The sequence below is a fragment of the Phoca vitulina genome, unplaced genomic scaffold (genome assembly GCF_004348235.1).
Source record: "Phoca vitulina isolate PV1807 unplaced genomic scaffold, GSC_HSeal_1.0 scaffold43, whole genome shotgun sequence".
NCBI lineage: Eukaryota > Metazoa > Chordata > Mammalia > Carnivora > Phocidae > Phoca > Phoca vitulina.
Window position 1 is genome coordinate 8,896,818 of NW_022589746.1, and position 17,340 is coordinate 8,914,157.

The 17,340-nt window shown below is 35.8% G+C and overlaps 1 pseudogene; it reads right to left on the bottom strand.

The window, feature by feature from the left end:
- Positions 1–249: 249 nt before the first annotated feature.
- The window catches only part of LOC116648348, an 88,299-nt pseudogene continuing 71,208 nt past the window's right edge, over positions 250–17,340 (bottom strand).

The window sequence follows — 17,340 nt, forward strand, 5'->3', positions numbered from 1 at the left end:
AGACACATTTTATTCCAGAATCAACAACATTCGTGGCATCAAATCATTTTTCCAAGTGGCGAATACTTCTCAGTAAAGTTCTAATGAAATGAATTATACTTTTCTCTCAATTTGCATGGTGTTTGCATTCTTGGAAAGCTCAGAGTACATTAAGCTATGCACAAATGTTTTCTGTTTATGTGTAAAATGGAGGTATTTCCAAGCTTGGATAATTATAAAGATGTGTTTCACCTATATGACATTCTAAAATCAAGAAAGACACAGGATGGAATTTAATTGCATAGAACCAGTATTTACCATGTATGGTAAGTTATAAACTTTATGCTGTGTTTCCTTGGGGCTGGCTGGGATTGATCTCATCAGAGGATGCTTCCCATGATAGACCAGATCCAGAGTGGCATAAAAAACCTGAAGCTGCATATGAGCGGCAGCACAAAGTTGAGACATCATATTTTTGAGCAGTGGCTGCCCAGTTTGATAATGTCTGGCAAATTGGTTAACCACTTGATAATCATTTGAAAAATACTTCATCAGCATAGAAGGAACCTTAGCAAAATCAGTGGGGCATTCTGGTCCCATTGACATGTTGGTAATGAGTATATCCTAGCACAGAATGAATGGTATGTACCATTTCAGAGGGAACATTTTCCATCATTCCAGGAGTTAATAAAGTTGGTGAACTCCCTGAGGAATGGGGAAGATACAGTATAAGAACTACAATGGAGTTAACAGTCTCTTTCTTTCAGTCTACTTCCACGGACTGTAAAATGACAATCTTGGTGTGGTTTGTCTGTTTGCAGTAAATGCACCCCGGCAATCCTTCGGATTCGTGAACCACAGCCAATATTCTTTTTTTTTTTTTTAGATTTTATTTATTTATTTGAGAGAGAGAGAATGAGAGACAGAGAGCACGAGAGGGAGGGTCAGAGGGAGAAGCAGACTCCCTGCTGAGCAGGGAGCCCGATGTGGGACTCGATCCCGGGACTCCAGGATCATGACCTGAGCCGAAGGCAGTCGCTTAACCAACTGAGCCACCCAGGCGCCCACCACAGCCAATATTCTAACATCTTCACACCACACCTCATTTTCCAGGCAGCTCTGCAGACAACGAAATCCCCAGCAATTAGTTAAAAAAATATTCAGACCTTCTTCCATCCATGCTTTCAGGGAGAAACACATCAATATAAACAGGGCTCAATATTCTACCTCTTTGCATGAATCATACCACCGAATGGAGGGGGATCCCAAGGCATTCATTCAGAATTTTGAAGATTATGTTTCACTTTTATTCCTCATATCTCCTAAAAATCTCTAATAGTTCTGCCAGATAATTTGTCAAATAGTTTCTCAAGGAATTACATGACAGTCTGAATTTTTAGCTAGTGTTCTTTGGGGAGCCCTGTGAGAGAATGGAAAATATCCTACTAACTTTGTTATAAGTTTTCTGCTGCTGAGCAGCTTTTCTGAACATTTCAATTGGCTAGCATTGGGATAAAGAAAAATTGTGCAAGCAGCTTCTTGCACAAAGCATCTGGTGTTTCTGCATGTAGACTATCAATTATTACAGGATCTCCATCAAATATAAAGTTAGGCAAAAGTGTTCTGATAAGAAATGCTTATCAACCTTGGAAAAATTGTTCCCCATAAAAATGCTCTACTCAAATCCAAGATTTTAACAGTAAGACCCACTGCTCTTTAATGCTTTTCTTTGTCTAGATGGATTCCTCTGATTTTAAAGTCAAACATAATCAGTTCAACCACTCAGCTGGTTTCTGGATTAAAGGAATCCACAAGTCTTTTAATCAGCTGGTAATTTTCACAAACTTTGATATAATTCTACATTTGTGTTTAACTTTTCTCCCCTGGTGCCAATACACAAGCAAGGTTCATCTGCTTTGGGTAAGCAACTTTCACAAAATCAGCCACTCTGCACAAGGAATCCCAGGGTGCATCCCAGGAGCAGGGGGTGGGGCCCAGGCAATGTAGAGAATGCATGCTCCAGCAGCAATCCTTTCTCCAGGCTTTTTCCTGTGCAATTTGAAATCCTTCTGAGGCAGTGAACTCAGAAACTCCAAAAGGACCCCCCAGCGCTTGGCGAACACGTCCAGGCAGTTGTCCTGGGGCTTGATATTGAAGACAGTACCCAACAAGGACTAGCTGGTGCTGACCCCTCTTTGGCTGGGATCCTGGCTCTGAGGCAGCTTCGCATCCAGAGCTGACTTTCCTAGCTGTAAGGTCCCACCCCCCCAACCATCCCCCCTCCCCACCCTCCAGCCTTAGCACTGCCACTCCAGCCTTGATTTCCTTGACTTTTGCTTTTTATTTTCTTTTTCCTGCTAGCTTTGGTTTAAACTGGCTATTGTTTTGCTAACTTCTTAAAGTACAGGTTAAGATCATTAGGTGAGATCTTACTTCCATTCTAACATAAACATCACTTTAAATTTCCATCTAAGCACTTCTGTAGTTACATTCTACCACACTCAGTTTTCATTTCTCATTAACTTCAGATTTTTTTATTTTATTTTTTTTAGTTTCTCCAGGCTTTTCTTCTCTAACCCATTGGTTATTTTAAGGCATGCTGTTTAACTTCCAAATATGTTGGTATTTTCCAAATATCTGTTATTGATCCTGTTGTGGCCAGAGAACAAACTTCGTTTGATTTTAAAATTGTTGAGACTTTTGTTCTGATCCAGAATATGGTCTATTAGTGAATTTTCTATGTGCAATTTAAAAGAATGTATTTTCTGGTTCTTTGAAAATATCAAAAAAATTGTCAAGCTTCTAGCACTACTGACAAAGAAATGAGTAAAGATATAAACTACCAAAATCAGGAAAGAAAGAAACAAAGAAACAAAATTACAGAAAAATATCCCTAGTGATACAGATGCAAAATCCTTAACAAAGTATTATCAAATTAAGTGTGAAAATACATAAAAAGAATTATAAGCCTAAGTAGGATTCATTTCCGAGAAGCAATGCTTGACCAATATTTGATAATCAAACAATGCAATCCACCATATTAACAACCTGAATCAGAGAAAACATGATCATATCAATTGGTGGAATAAAAGCACTTGACAAAATTTAAGCCATTCATGATAAAAACTCCCAGATAAAAAGGAATAGAGGGAAACTCCCTCACTTAGAAAAATAGAATCTACAAAAATTCTGTAGGTTACATTCTACTAAATGATGAAAGTTGGAGCACTTTCCCTCTAGGATCTAGGACAAGGTAAGGATGTCTGCTCTCAGCACTTTATTCAACCTAATGCTGGAAGATCTAGCCAGTGCAATAAGATGAGAAAAAAAAAAAAGAGAAACAAAAGGCATACATATCAGAAAAGAAGAAACAAAACTATCCTACTGACAGGAAACATGATTTTCTATGTATGAAATCTAAGGAATATATTTTTTAAAAAACCCTCCTAAAACTAATGATTAAATTAAAATGGTAATACTGTGATGGTTAATTTTAGATGCCAACTTGACTAGGCTAAGGAATGCCCAGATAGTCAGTAAAACAGTATTTCTGGGTGCATCTGGACAGGTGTTTCAGGAAGACATTAACATTTGAATCAGTAGATTGAGTAAAGAAGATTCATCCTCAACAGTGCAGGTGGACATCATCCCATTCGTTGAGGAGCTATATAGAGCAAAAAAGTGAGGGAATTGCCTTGCTCTTTCTGAGCTGAGACTTCCACCTTCTCCTGCCTTGGGACAACAGAGTTCCTACTTCCTCGGCCTCCAGACTCAGGACTCACACTGATTACACCCCTGGCTTTCCTGGTTCTCCAGCTTGTAGACTGCAGATGTCAGACTGGGATTTCTCAGCCTCCCAAGTCTGTCTGTCTGTCTGTCTGTCTCTCTCTCTATATATATATACACACACACACACACAGATATATAGTAATATATAGTTATATATAGTTACATAGTTATATATATAGTTACATATAGTTACATAGTTATATATAGAGAGAGTTACATATCTTTCTATATATAGTCATACATAGTTATATATATAGTTATATATAGTTACATAGTTATATATGTAGTTATATATAGCTATATGTAGTTATATATAGTTACATAGTTATATATAGTTTATATATAGTTATACATATATACATACATATATAGTTACATAGTTTTATATATATAAAACTTCTTTGGAGAACCATGAAAAATAAAATACCATTTGAAATCACTAAAAAATAAAGAAAATGCTTAGGTTTAAATCTAACAAAACATGTATGCTGAAATCTACAAAACGTTGATGAAATAATCAAAGGAGATCTACATAACTAGAGAGACATATTGTGTTCATTATTGGGTGGTCCAACATAACAAAGACGTCAATTCTTTACATATTAATATAAAGTTTTAATTCAATTCCTAACAAAATCCCAGCAAAGCTTTGGGTAGAGATAGACAAGCTTATTTTAAAAAATTATATAAAAATGTAAACAAACTAAAACAGTTAAAACAATTGTGAAAAGTAAGAATTAAGAGAGCTGGAACTGGCTACCTCATTCAGGATCTATTATGGAGGTACAGAAATCAAGACTTTGTGATATTGGTAGAGGGATAGACACATAGACAGGTATAGAGAACCCAAAAACAGACCCACACAAATATGCCCAACTCATTTTTGACAAATGTGCAAAAGCTGTTTAGTGGAAGAAAGATAGCCTTTCAACAAGTGGTATTGGATCAATTGCACACCCACAGACAAAACATTGAACCTCAACCTATTTCACAACTTACACAAAAATTACCTCAAAATGTGTCACACACTTTAGTGTAAAACATAAAACCATGAAACTTCTTGGTAAAAAATAGGAGAAAATCTTTAAGATCTAGGAGGAGGCAAATAATTCTTGGACTTGAAACCAAAATGGGATGCATTAAAGAAAAAGCTGATGAATAGGGCATCATCAAAATTAAAAATGTTTGGGGGCACCTGGGTGGCTCAGTCGTTAAGCGTCTGCCTTCGGCTCAGGTCATGATCCCAGGGTCCTGGGATCGAGCCCCGCATCGGGCTCCCTGCTCAGCAGGAAGCCTGCTTCTCCCTCTCCCACTCCCCCTGCTTGTGTTCCCTCTCGCTGTGTCTCTCTCTGTCAAATAAATAAATAAAATCTTCAAAAAAAATTAAAAGTGTTTGCTCTACGAAGACCCTATGAAGACAGTGAAAAAAATATCTACACATTGAGGGAATATATTTGCAAAATACATATACAGCACATATCTGACAAAGGGCTAGTATCCAGAATAAAACATTTTTTTAAAAAGCTATCAAAATCCAACAGTGAAAAACAACAACAACAATCCAATTAGAAAACGGGTGAAAGCAATGAACAGATAGTTCTCCATAGACGGTATACAGATGACAAACAAGCACTAGGAGACACAAATTAAAACCACAGGAGGTACCACTGCATGCCTATCAGAATGGCTAAGATAAAAAATAACACCAGCAAATACTGGCAGAGATCCAGAGCAAGTGGATCACACATACATTGCTTGTGGGAATATAAATTGATACAGCCACTCTGGGAAACAATTTGGCAGTGTCTTTCACAAACTAGACCTGCATTTACTGTAAAACCCAGCAATTGCCCTGTGGGCAATTTATCTAGAATAATATTTTATGTTCACATAAAAATTTCAGCATGGTTGTGATAGTATCTTTATTTGTAATAGCCAAAAACTGCTAAAAACCCAATGGGTTAATGTCTTTCAATGGGCTTATGATTAAACAAACTGTGGTACATCCATATCATGAAATATTACTCATAAATCCTTCAATCAATAAAAAGAGACTATTAATAAACACACTCTGGATGACTCTCCAGAGAATTATGATGAGTGGGGAAAAAAAATCCAAACCAGAAAAGTTACATAGTGTATGATGATATCCTTGAAATGGCAAAATTTTAGGAACGCAGAACAGATTACTGGTTGCCAGGGGATAAGAAGTGGACACAGAGGAGAGGTGAGCCGTAACTATAGATCAGAATGTATTAATAATGAGCTAACCTTGCAGTGGTTCCAGTATTCTGTACCTTGGCTGTCTGAGAGCAATATGCTGGTAGAGATCTTTTACTCTAGGTGGACAAGATGTTACAGTTAGGTCATCACATTAGGTAATGCGTGCATGGGATCTCTCCATCTTGGATCATACAACTGCATGTGAATGTACAATTATCTAAAAATAATTTTTTAAAAAGTATAATTTTAAAAGTATTAATGTTCAGGAAACAGGCCTTCCCAAACTGATAATGTCACTCATTAAACACTAAACAAATTTTATGAAAAACAATTTGAGGGCACCTGGGTGGCTCAGTCAGTTAAGCAACTGCCTTCAGCTCAGGTCATGATCCCAGGGTCCTGGGATCGAGTCCTGCATCGGGCTTCCAGTTCAGGGAGGAGTCTGCTTCTCCTTCTGCCCCTCACCCTGCTCGTGCTCTCTCTCTCTCTCTCAAATAAATAAATAAAATCTTAAAAAAAATATTTGATACTATATTGCAAGAGTATCTAAATCTTCCTACCCTTTTACTCAAGCATCTGTTTCTGAGGATTTGACACTATATATAATCACATTATGTTATGTTTAAAGTTTCCATTATTAAAAATAAACAAGCTAATGAGATTTATGGGCACAAATTCATTTGTCACTTATCATAGCAACAGCAACAGAAAGGAAACTACGAAAATGTCCAAATACAGAGAGCTAGCAAAATAAATTACGTTGTTTACGTAGAAGAAATACATCCATATATTTGCATGGTGCAAACAAGTGGGTAAAGCAAATTATAAGACTATGTTCTATATAATTTTAATTCTGTATTAACAATAGTTAGTTATTAATAAATATTAATAGTTATTAATATCTCATCTAAATATACTAACAAAGAATTTTTGCTTGACCAAACCTTAGTCAGGCCTAAACTTCCCCCTAGGCTCACGTGTGGACAGTTGAAAATCTAGTTTTAGCAAGAACCCGGCTAAGTCAGTTTAACCAGAACCCCCCTACTCTCAATATTGGTCACCCTAGATATTGGTCAGGTTCTTCATCCTCCACCACGCACAGGTGATGCCTGATCACCCTGGCCTGTTGGCCGCAAAGAATCCTGTTCGGTTGACTTAGCCAGAATCCCTTTCACCCTTGATATTTGCTCTTACTAATTTTCCATTCACTGACCCCACCCTGCTCCTGGGCTATAAATTCCCACTTACTCATGTTTTTTTGGAGTTGAGCCCAATCTCTGTCCCCCACTGTGAAATCCATTGCAGTGGGACCTGCACCAATCATGACGGTCCTGAATAAAGTTTGCCTTAACCATCTTTAACAAATGTCATTGAGTATTCTTCCCTTCAGCAGTATTTACACGAAAATAAAAGTAGCAGTTATGTGTAGGAAAGAAATAACAGGTTTTTAAAATGTTTTTCTTTATATATTTCTTGTATTTTCCTAATTTTCTATAATTAACATGTTAATTTCATAATCAGAAAATAGTCCTCTAAACTGAAGTTAATAGCTGCCTTTTATGAATAGATTATGAATTTCATGCGGGTCAAATTGACAGCTAGTGTTATTTTGGTCTTCCATAACCTTGTTAATTTCTTCTTCTCTTGTTCTGTCAATTACTGAGAGAAGAATGTTGACCTCTCCTAGGGTAGTTTTGGATGTTTTGTTGTATTTCTCATTTCAGCTCACTCAGATTTTGCTGGGATCTTGAAACTCTGTTGTTAGAGGCAAAATCACGTGGGGTTGTCTTGTCTTCCCACTGAATTGACTCTTGGCTCTGCAATCTCCTTTACTGGAAATTGGCACAGCTTTCTTTTGTGAACTGTCTGTGTGTCTCTTTACCTTTAACTTACCCGTGTTTTTACATTTAATGTGAGTTTCTTATAGACAGCATCCATATTAGTCTTATTTTTTTAATTCAATGTAACAATTTCTACTTTTTTAGTTGGAGTATTTAGACCATTTAGTTTAGCTTAGTTTATTTAGTGTGATGATGGGTATGGTTGGGTGCATCTTGCTATTTTCTATTTCTTCCATAGGTTCTTTGTTTGACTTTCTGTTTTGTGGACTATTTTGATTGTTTCTTTTATTTCATTTTATCTCCACTACTTACTTATGTGCGAAACCTCTTTATTTTATTTTTGCATATTGCTTAACTTTTCCTCCAGAACATTGAAGGCATTACTCACAGTTATTTTACAGTCCTTTTTAGATAGCTGCCACTTATCCGGGCCATATCTTATGAGCACACCTCTTCCCGTCTCAGTACAATGTTACTGTGGGTTTAATCAATCTCACAAGTAGTTGAGATGGATTTGGGTTTAGTTGTTACTTTCATTGCTTTCAGATTCCACCAACGTAGAATTGCCTCAACCTTCAAACCCTTCAAACACTCAGGATAAATTAAGACACTTGCCAAATCCTAGAGGTCCCAGATTGCTGTATCTTCCACCTTCCTCAGCCTTTAACCTGCCCTCTTTAAATCTGGTCATCAGGATAAGCTCGCCAATGTTTTCATAGGCTGCTCTTGCTTCCCCCCCCCCCCTTCTAGTACTGCTCACAATTGGCAATTATGTGTTCATTTCTTGCTTAATTTATCATTTTTACTACCTTACTGAATTATAATTTCCATGAGTGCTTATACAGTCTGACATACTGTGTTCCCAGTAAATATATTTTTAAAAATAACAAATGAACTGTAACAAGACAAAAACACACCAATTAAATTAAGACTAGATGTTAATTAGGAGGATAATGGAATTACCTAGAACATGTGTGCAATGTTGAGTAATTGCAGACTTACAAAGTTATTTTACACAGTGATTCTCTATTTTAAAATATTATTATATTTGATTCATTTCCTTAAAGTATGCTAAATCCATCAGAATTAAATAGATTTTGCTATAAAAGTGGCCTGTTCTATTTAGTGAAGTGCAAGTGCTTTGATTTAAAATCGTGGTTGATGGTCTCTGGGTCTGTGTACAAATTCAATATTAAATCTAAATGTATAAATAGAAGCATTCCAATAATTGATGCATGTGAGGTTTATACAAGTTATTTTGAAATTTGTCCCACATATCTCACCATTTTTTTGACTTTCTGTCACTGGGGTTGCGAAAACAAAAACTAAAACAAAAAAACAATTAAGAAGGTAAGAATTCCACCCACTATGATCTTATTGAAAAACCTTACATTTTTTTTTTCTTTAACTTCAATCCCTGACATTAGTTTACTAGCACAGCCTGCTCACATTGGAGACAAAGTAAGAAAATAATAACCTAACTGTATGGTGCAGAAAATGCCATTTTAATATTAGTATAACACACCAAAAGAGTGATTTTTAAATTCCTTTCTAAAACCACAAGATTGCAGTATATTTACCAATTAGGCATGGGAAGCTTCATTATGCTACAAAATGTATGGTGCAATTATGATTCATAATGATTATTTGCAGGTGGAGGGACACAAACCTTCAGTCTATAAGAATGGCCAAGCTAAATGTCATATTCTAGATCAGAGAGTATTTCTCGCATCATTGCTCTCAACAGGAACATATATTAGATTTTTAAGAAAGGAGGAGGAAGTGGAGCCATAGAACTCACTCACAAATAGTAACATGAACTCTATCAACTGCATGCAAAGACCTTACATAATAAGAGAATGCCTGCTCCACTTGCAGGGGGATACCAAATCATGAACCTGGAAGCTGGCTTAGAAGACACAAGATGGTCTATGATAAAGGAGAATGTTCCTCCTCTTGCTAGCACATTAAAAAAGTCCACAGATCAAGAGTTGGAGCTAGAGCTGGTGCCTCCTATAGTTGCAACAAATGATTGACTTTTAATATAATTGCTTCTTAAAACAGAAGATCATAGGGGAAGGGAGGAAAAATAAAACAAGACGAAATCAGAGAGGGAGAAAAACCATAAGAGACTAATAACTACAGGAAACTGAGCGTTGCTGGAGGGGAGGTGGGGGGATGGAGTAACTGGGTGATGGATATTAAGGAGGGCATGTGATGTAATGAATACTGGGTGTTACAGGCAGCTGATGAAATACTGAACTCTGCATCTGAAACCAATGATACACTATATGTTAACTAATTGAATTTATTTATTTATTTATTTTAACTAATTGAATTTAAATAAAATAAGTAAAAAAATAAAAGATAATATAATTGTTTCTTATCCTTATGATTCTAAACTATGGCAATTTAAGACATGGGTTCCTAGGGACAGGAAACTTAAATCAGGGAACATAATGTTTTTAAAATATTGGAGTCTAACACCGCCACTTTCATTCTGAAGGATGAATCATGGTTTTGACTGGAATGATTGACCCTAACGATCAATAGGAAACTATTGAAATTCTAATTTCAGTGATACCAGAAGCAGTAAAGATGTGTTAAAGACACATTTGAGTTGTTTGCACATCTTCATTCCTTGCTAACCATTACTGACCTTCTGCTTCCATTTCCAAGCATACTGTGGGAGCACCTTATGTGTTCGATACCATGACCATAGGTGAGTGGACCACACATAGGAACGAGATCAACACTGGGGTACTCAAGCTCTTTGCAAGGTCAAGACAGCATAGTAAACAGAGAATCTTGTGCATATTACCTGCCATTAAGATAGATATAATATTGAAAGTGATAGTAAATAAAAGTGATTTTTGGACTCAGAAATAAACTTAAGCAGCTTCCTGGGCCAGGAGCAAGACCAAAATTTTGAAGAAGGAATCAGAGTATTTTGCCCATGAAATATCAAGATCTAATGTCAAGCAATAGTAATTAAGACACTATGGTATTGGCACAGGGACAAAGAGACCAATGAAACAGACCAAAGAGGCCCATACAGAGCCACCCATATATGGAATCCTGACACATGACACAAGTGGCTCTATAGAATAGCACTAAAATGATGAACTCATTGGGATGCCTGGGTGGCTCAGTTGGTTAAGCATCTGCCTTCACCTCAAGTCATGATCTCAGGGTCCTGAGATTGAGTCCTGCATCAGGCTCCTTGCTCAGTGAGGAGTCTGCTTCTCCCTCTACCTGCCACTCCCCCTGCTTGTGTGCTCCTTCTCTCTCTGATAAATAAATAAATAAATAAATAAATAAATAAATAAATAAATAAAATCTTTAAAAAAAAGAATAAAATAAAATGATGAACTCATCAATAAGTCATTGAGAGCAATTAATTGTTCATATATTTTTAAATAATCTCCTACAATAGGAAATATAAAGCCAATTTAGAATAAGTATGTAAATGAAAGCAACGTTCTACATCTCATAGGAGAAAATGTCAGAGAACATGTCATTAGCCTTGGATAGGGTAAGATGTATACAGGTACAAAATGTATAAACCATAAAAGTAAAATTTAATAAATTTGACTACATTAAAATGTAAAACATATTTTTACAGAAAGATACCATAAAAAGAGTTAAAAGACAAGCCATGGAAAAAGAAATGATTTTTGGGGCGCCTGGGTGGCTCAGTTGGTTAAGCGGCTGCCTTCGGCTCAGGTCATGATCCCGGGGTCCTGGGATCGAGCCCCACATCGGGCTCCCTGCTCAGCGGGAAGCCTGCTTCTCCCTCTCCCTCTGCCTGCCTCTCTGCCTACTTGTGCTATCTCTCTGTCAAATAAACAAATAAAATCTTTAAAAAAAAAAAAGAAAAAGAAATGATTTTTAAAACATGAGTAAGCAATCAAGACAGTACACTAAGAATTTTAATAAATAAAGAGATGCATTATCATTGAAAATAAGGAAAATAACTCACTAGAGAAACAGGACAATTCACAGAAAAAGAAGCTAAATGGCTAATACCATGTGGAAAGATGCTGAAACTTTCTAATATTCAGAGAAATGCAAATTAAAATAAAATCCCGTTTCACACCAATGAGATATATACAATTTTAAAAGTCTGACAATATCAAGAATTATTGAGACTATGAACAGCGACTTCTAAAATGGCATCCTCAAGTAAGGCTGAGGATGTGACTGTCCTACAACCTGGGGTAGGGGAAGAAACCCGTAAATATCATGACACCAATTGTGGAACAGAATGATCCACTGATCCAGATGCTAAATCAGTTTATAAAGCCTTTGGAATAGCAAATGATACTGGGTAATAGATTTCATTTTAAAGCACTTATTTGTCTTTTTAATTAAAACTCTCAGAGATCTCAGACTTCCTCAAAATTGCCCCAAAGAAAGATTTGCCACAAGTCTTTCATTAGCATGGAAAGAAAGAGACTTTGGGACGCTTGGAACCCAGCTTGGTGCCGACCATTAAGGTAAAAAAAAGAGAAGCAAATTTTCTAAAAGTATGGGTAGTGACCACCCCTGCAAAGGATGAGATTTTAAATTCTGGCTACTTTGTGGAAAGTCGCTGCTCTTCAGTGTAAGATTGCACATTGCCCAGATTTTTGGAAATGAGTAATTCTGGGATGATACTAAAAGTGCTGGTCCAGTTACTCAAGACCTTGATGACATGGGTAAGTTTGAATCTTCCTCTCTAAGTAAACATTCTCTTTTATCATCCAGTCTTCCGTCTTCTGAAAGGGTTGTGCCTTACCTTTCTTAGCAATCTCATCTATTTCATGGTTCCAACTCTTACTTTTAATTGGGTGACCATAAAATTAGTAATCCTATATAGAATCTCATTCCTCACTTTCAAACCCACATCCCCAACTGTTGGACATCTCCATCCTAAATCTACCTCAGGTCTGTCCAACAGAACTTCTAAGATGATGGAAATATTCTCTGTGCTTACCAGTAGTGTAACCACTAGCCACGTGGGGGTACTGAATGTGGCTACCACAACTGAGGGACTAAATTTATTTATTTTACTTTGATTTAAGTTTAAATAACCAAATGTGGCTACTGTATTGGACAACTCACATGCACCTGAGAGCAGAAAGCTACCCTATAATGTTTCATTTGCCAACAATTAATTTCTCCAACTCTTTGGAACCTCTCCAGCCTTGACAGTACTTTTGTGTAGCTTTGTCATTTTTCCCAGAGAAATGCTCAATCGACCTCTTTATTGCCAAATGGTGTAAACTAAGAATTGACAGATATGCTGTATAGCAATCAACACTTAATATTTTGTTTTTTTTTAAAAAAAAACATATGTTTTAACCTTTTAGTATTTACTACATCAAACATATTTTGCTTTGCCAAAAGATATAGGACTATATCACATTATTTTTTTTTTCCTCTTTCATAAGCACCTTAGCTTAGATGCCAACAAGCTCTTTGAATCCAACTCTCAAAGGAAAATTCTAATCAACATATCCAAAGGTAAAATGAAGTCTACATTACACCAAAAGTGAGCACATAATTTCTTGATGTGTGCTTAATTTTCTCTGCAGGTAGATGATAGAGTAGAAACTTACAAAAATCAATTAGCTATTGTTTGTGAATGGATAATTATAGACTGGTTGCTTTGAACTTGTTCATGCAAGAGAAAATTAAAAGAAAAACATGTTGCACCATTTTAAAATAAAATGTCCGGATGAAAAGCTGACTGAGAGGAAAATTGGACCACATTGAGTGGTTACTATTCATGAATATATATGAAGTACTATTGTTACTGTCAGTTTGCATAATGAGTAACTTGTTTCCAATTTTTAATTTTATATAGAAATTTCTTATAATTTTACAACATACAGAACATTAACAACATTAATTTTCTTTGTTAATACTGTTACATATAATGTTAACATTCTCAAATTATAGTGAAATAATGTTCCCAAGATCACCTCTCTGACATCAGTTGAATCAAGGTCAGAAATAAGAATTTTGCCACATCAATACAATTATATAGTTAGATATTTAAAAAGATATTTAACAACTGGCTTTCTATAGCTGACTGATGTCCATGGGACATATTCATTTCTTTCCCTTTTCATCAGATTTCTTCATATCTGCTTTGACATGGAGCCAAAAGCACACTTCCCTTATGGCACCATGCCCTGCCTTCAAATTAATATATGTAATAAGCACATCATGAAAAAATATAGTCCAATAGCAATATATGGTTTATAATGGGCTAAACCCAACATCCTAAACACACTCTCTACCCCCAAATAAATAAAATAAACCTGCAAATAAAGAGACTAGGTATTCAACATACATACGTCTTCTCTTTCCTTTCAATCTTTTTTTTTTTTAAAACTGGCTCTCTTTTTATTGTTATGTTAATCACCATACATTACATCATTAGTTTTTGATGCAGTGTTCCATGATTCATTGTTTGCGTATAACACCAAGTGCTCCATTCAGTACATGCCCTCTTTAATACCCATCACCAGGCTAACCCATCCCCCCACCCCCCTCCCTTCTAGAACCCTCAGTTTGTTTCTCAGAGTCCATAGTCTCTCATGGTTCATCTCCCCCTCTGATTTCCCTGCCTCCTTATGAAAGGAGCTACTTCAAAATAACATGTGTCATTTAAATGTTAGTAAAGTCCTCTCAATAGAGAATGTGACATTAAATCAGGACAACTACAATACCTGATATTAAAATAGGAAATAAGCAGATGCCAGAGAAATAAATTAATTATTGCTTCATACCTTCTTTATAATCTCAACGATGTATGAGTTTTCCCTAATTTGATCACTTGACAAGCTAGAGAGTTTATAAATAAATAATGGAAGCTTAATAGCATACCTTTATTTCCTTCTAAAATTCTAAGGCTAAAAATATAAAAGTAAGGAAAAACAAGCATGAATATTAAAAACTAAGGCACAGAGCAGTCAAAATACAATAACTTCCAAAAAATTCTATGGGATACTGTGCAGATGGAAACAAATATGGAAATCTGCTCTCTGAGAGGAGGAAGACCTTGGGAAAAACACTTTATGCTCTGTAAATGAGCTCTCTGTGTGTTTTATTATTAAAGCCATATTTCATTCTTTAAATAAATTGGGAAATTTAATATCTAAATTCTTACATTGCCTGAAAAATTATTATGCTACCTACATAGCATGTTATTCGAAAGTTAACTAAATTATTTTTCCTAAAAAAATCTGCACCTTGTACATTTTGGGTGGAATTCATTAACACCTGTTTGGCATATATTTATTAGACTATCCAAATAGCCTACTTGTAATTGATTTTTTATAGACTTTATTTTTGGGGAGTAGCAGTTTAGGTTCACAGCAAAATTGAGAGAAAGATACAGCGATTTCCCATATGTCTCCACTCCCACACATGCATTGTCTCCCCCATTATCAACATTCCCACCAGAGTAGTATATTTGTTACAATTGGTGAACTTCCATTGGCCCATGATAATTACCCAAAGTCCATAGTTTATCTTAAAATTCATTCTGGATTTAAACAAATGTATAATGACATGAATCCATCATTATGGTATCATAAGAGTTTTTTCACTGCCCTGAAAATCCTCTGTGCTCCACCTATTCTTTCCTATCTCCACCAGCCTCTGAAAACCAGTTATTTCTTTTACTGTCTCCATTAGTTTTACCTTTTATAGTTGGAAACATATGGTATGTAGCCTTCTCAGATTGGCTTCTTCTCAGATTGGCTTAGTAACATGCAATTAAGTTTCCTCCATGTCTTTTCATAGCTTGGAAATTGATTTCTTTTTGGCGCTGGATAATATTCCATTGTCTGGATGTGCCAAAGTTCATTTACCTATTCACCTACTAAAAGACACCTTGGTTGCTTCCAGATTTTGGCATTTATGAATAAAGCTTTGATAAACATCTATGTGTAGGTATTTGTATGGACATAAGTTTTCAACTCCTTTGGGTAATCCCAAGTAACATGATTGCAGAGTCATATGATCATTTTATAAGAACACGTCAAACTGCCTTCCAAAATAGCTATACCGTTTTCCATTTCCACCAGCAATGAATGAGGGTTCCTGTTGCCCTACATCCTCCCCAAGCATTTCGTGTTGTCAGTATTCCAGATTTCCATCATTCTAATAGGTGTATAGCAGTATCTCATTGTTATTTTAATTTGCATTTTCCTGATGACACATAATGTGAAACATCATTTCATATGCTTATTTGCCATCTGTATATACTCTTCATTGAGGTGCCTGTTCACATCTTTGGCCCATTTTGGGCCATTGTTTGTCTTTTTATTGTTGCATTCTGAGAGTTTGTTGGATATTTTGGATAAAATTCCTTTATGAGATGTGTCCTTACAAATACTTTGTCCCAGTCTGTTGTTTGTCTTCTTTTGACATTGTCTTTCACAGAGCTGAAATTTTTCATTTTAATTGTGTCCAGCTCATCCATTCTTCCTTTCATGGATCATGCCTTTGGTGTCGTATCTAAAAAGGTATCACCATACCCACGGTTTTCTAGGTTTTCTCCTATGTTGTATTCTGGGAGTTTTACAGTTTTACATTTTATGTTTAGGTCTATGATTCATTTTGAGTTGGTTTTTATGAAATATAAGGTCTGTATCTATATTAATTATTTTGCATGTGGATGTCAAATTGTTCCTGCATCATTTGTTGAAAAGACTATGTTTTCTCCATTGTATTGGCTTTGCTCCTTTGACAAAGATCAGTTGACTATATTTATATGGGTCTATTTCTGGGCCCTCTATTCTGTTCCACTGACCTTTTTCTATATATTTTTTTCACCAATTCCACACTGTATTGATTACTGTAGCTTTATAGTAAGTTTTGGAGTCAGGTAGTGTTAATTCTCTAACTGTTGTTCTTCAAAATTGTGTTGGCTATTCTGGGTCTTTTGCCTCTCTATATGAACTTTAAAATCAATTTGTTGATATCCACAAAATACTGGAATTTTGATTGATACTGTATTGAATATACAGATCAATTTGGAAGGAACTCACATGGTAACAATATTGAATCTTCGTAACCATAAACATGGAATATTTCTCCATTTTAGTTATTCCTTGATTTCATTCATAAGGTTTCATAGTTTTCCTCATAAATATCCTGTACATATATTATTAGATATATACTTAAATACTTCATTTTGGGGGGTGCTAATGGAAATGTTATTTTTTTTTTAATTTCAAATCCCACTTATTCATTGCAGCTTTATAGAAAAGCAATTGACGCCCCGCATCGGGCTACCTGCTCGGCAGGAAGCCTGCTTCTCCCTCTCCCACTCCCCCTGCTTGTGTTCCTGCTCTCACTATCTCTCTGTCAAATAAATAAATAAAAATCTTTAAAAAAAAAAAAGTAAAGAAATTGACTTTTGTATATTAACCATGTATCTGGAAACCTTGCTATAATTGCTTATTAGTTCCAGGAATTGCTGTTTTTTGGTCAATTCTTTCACATT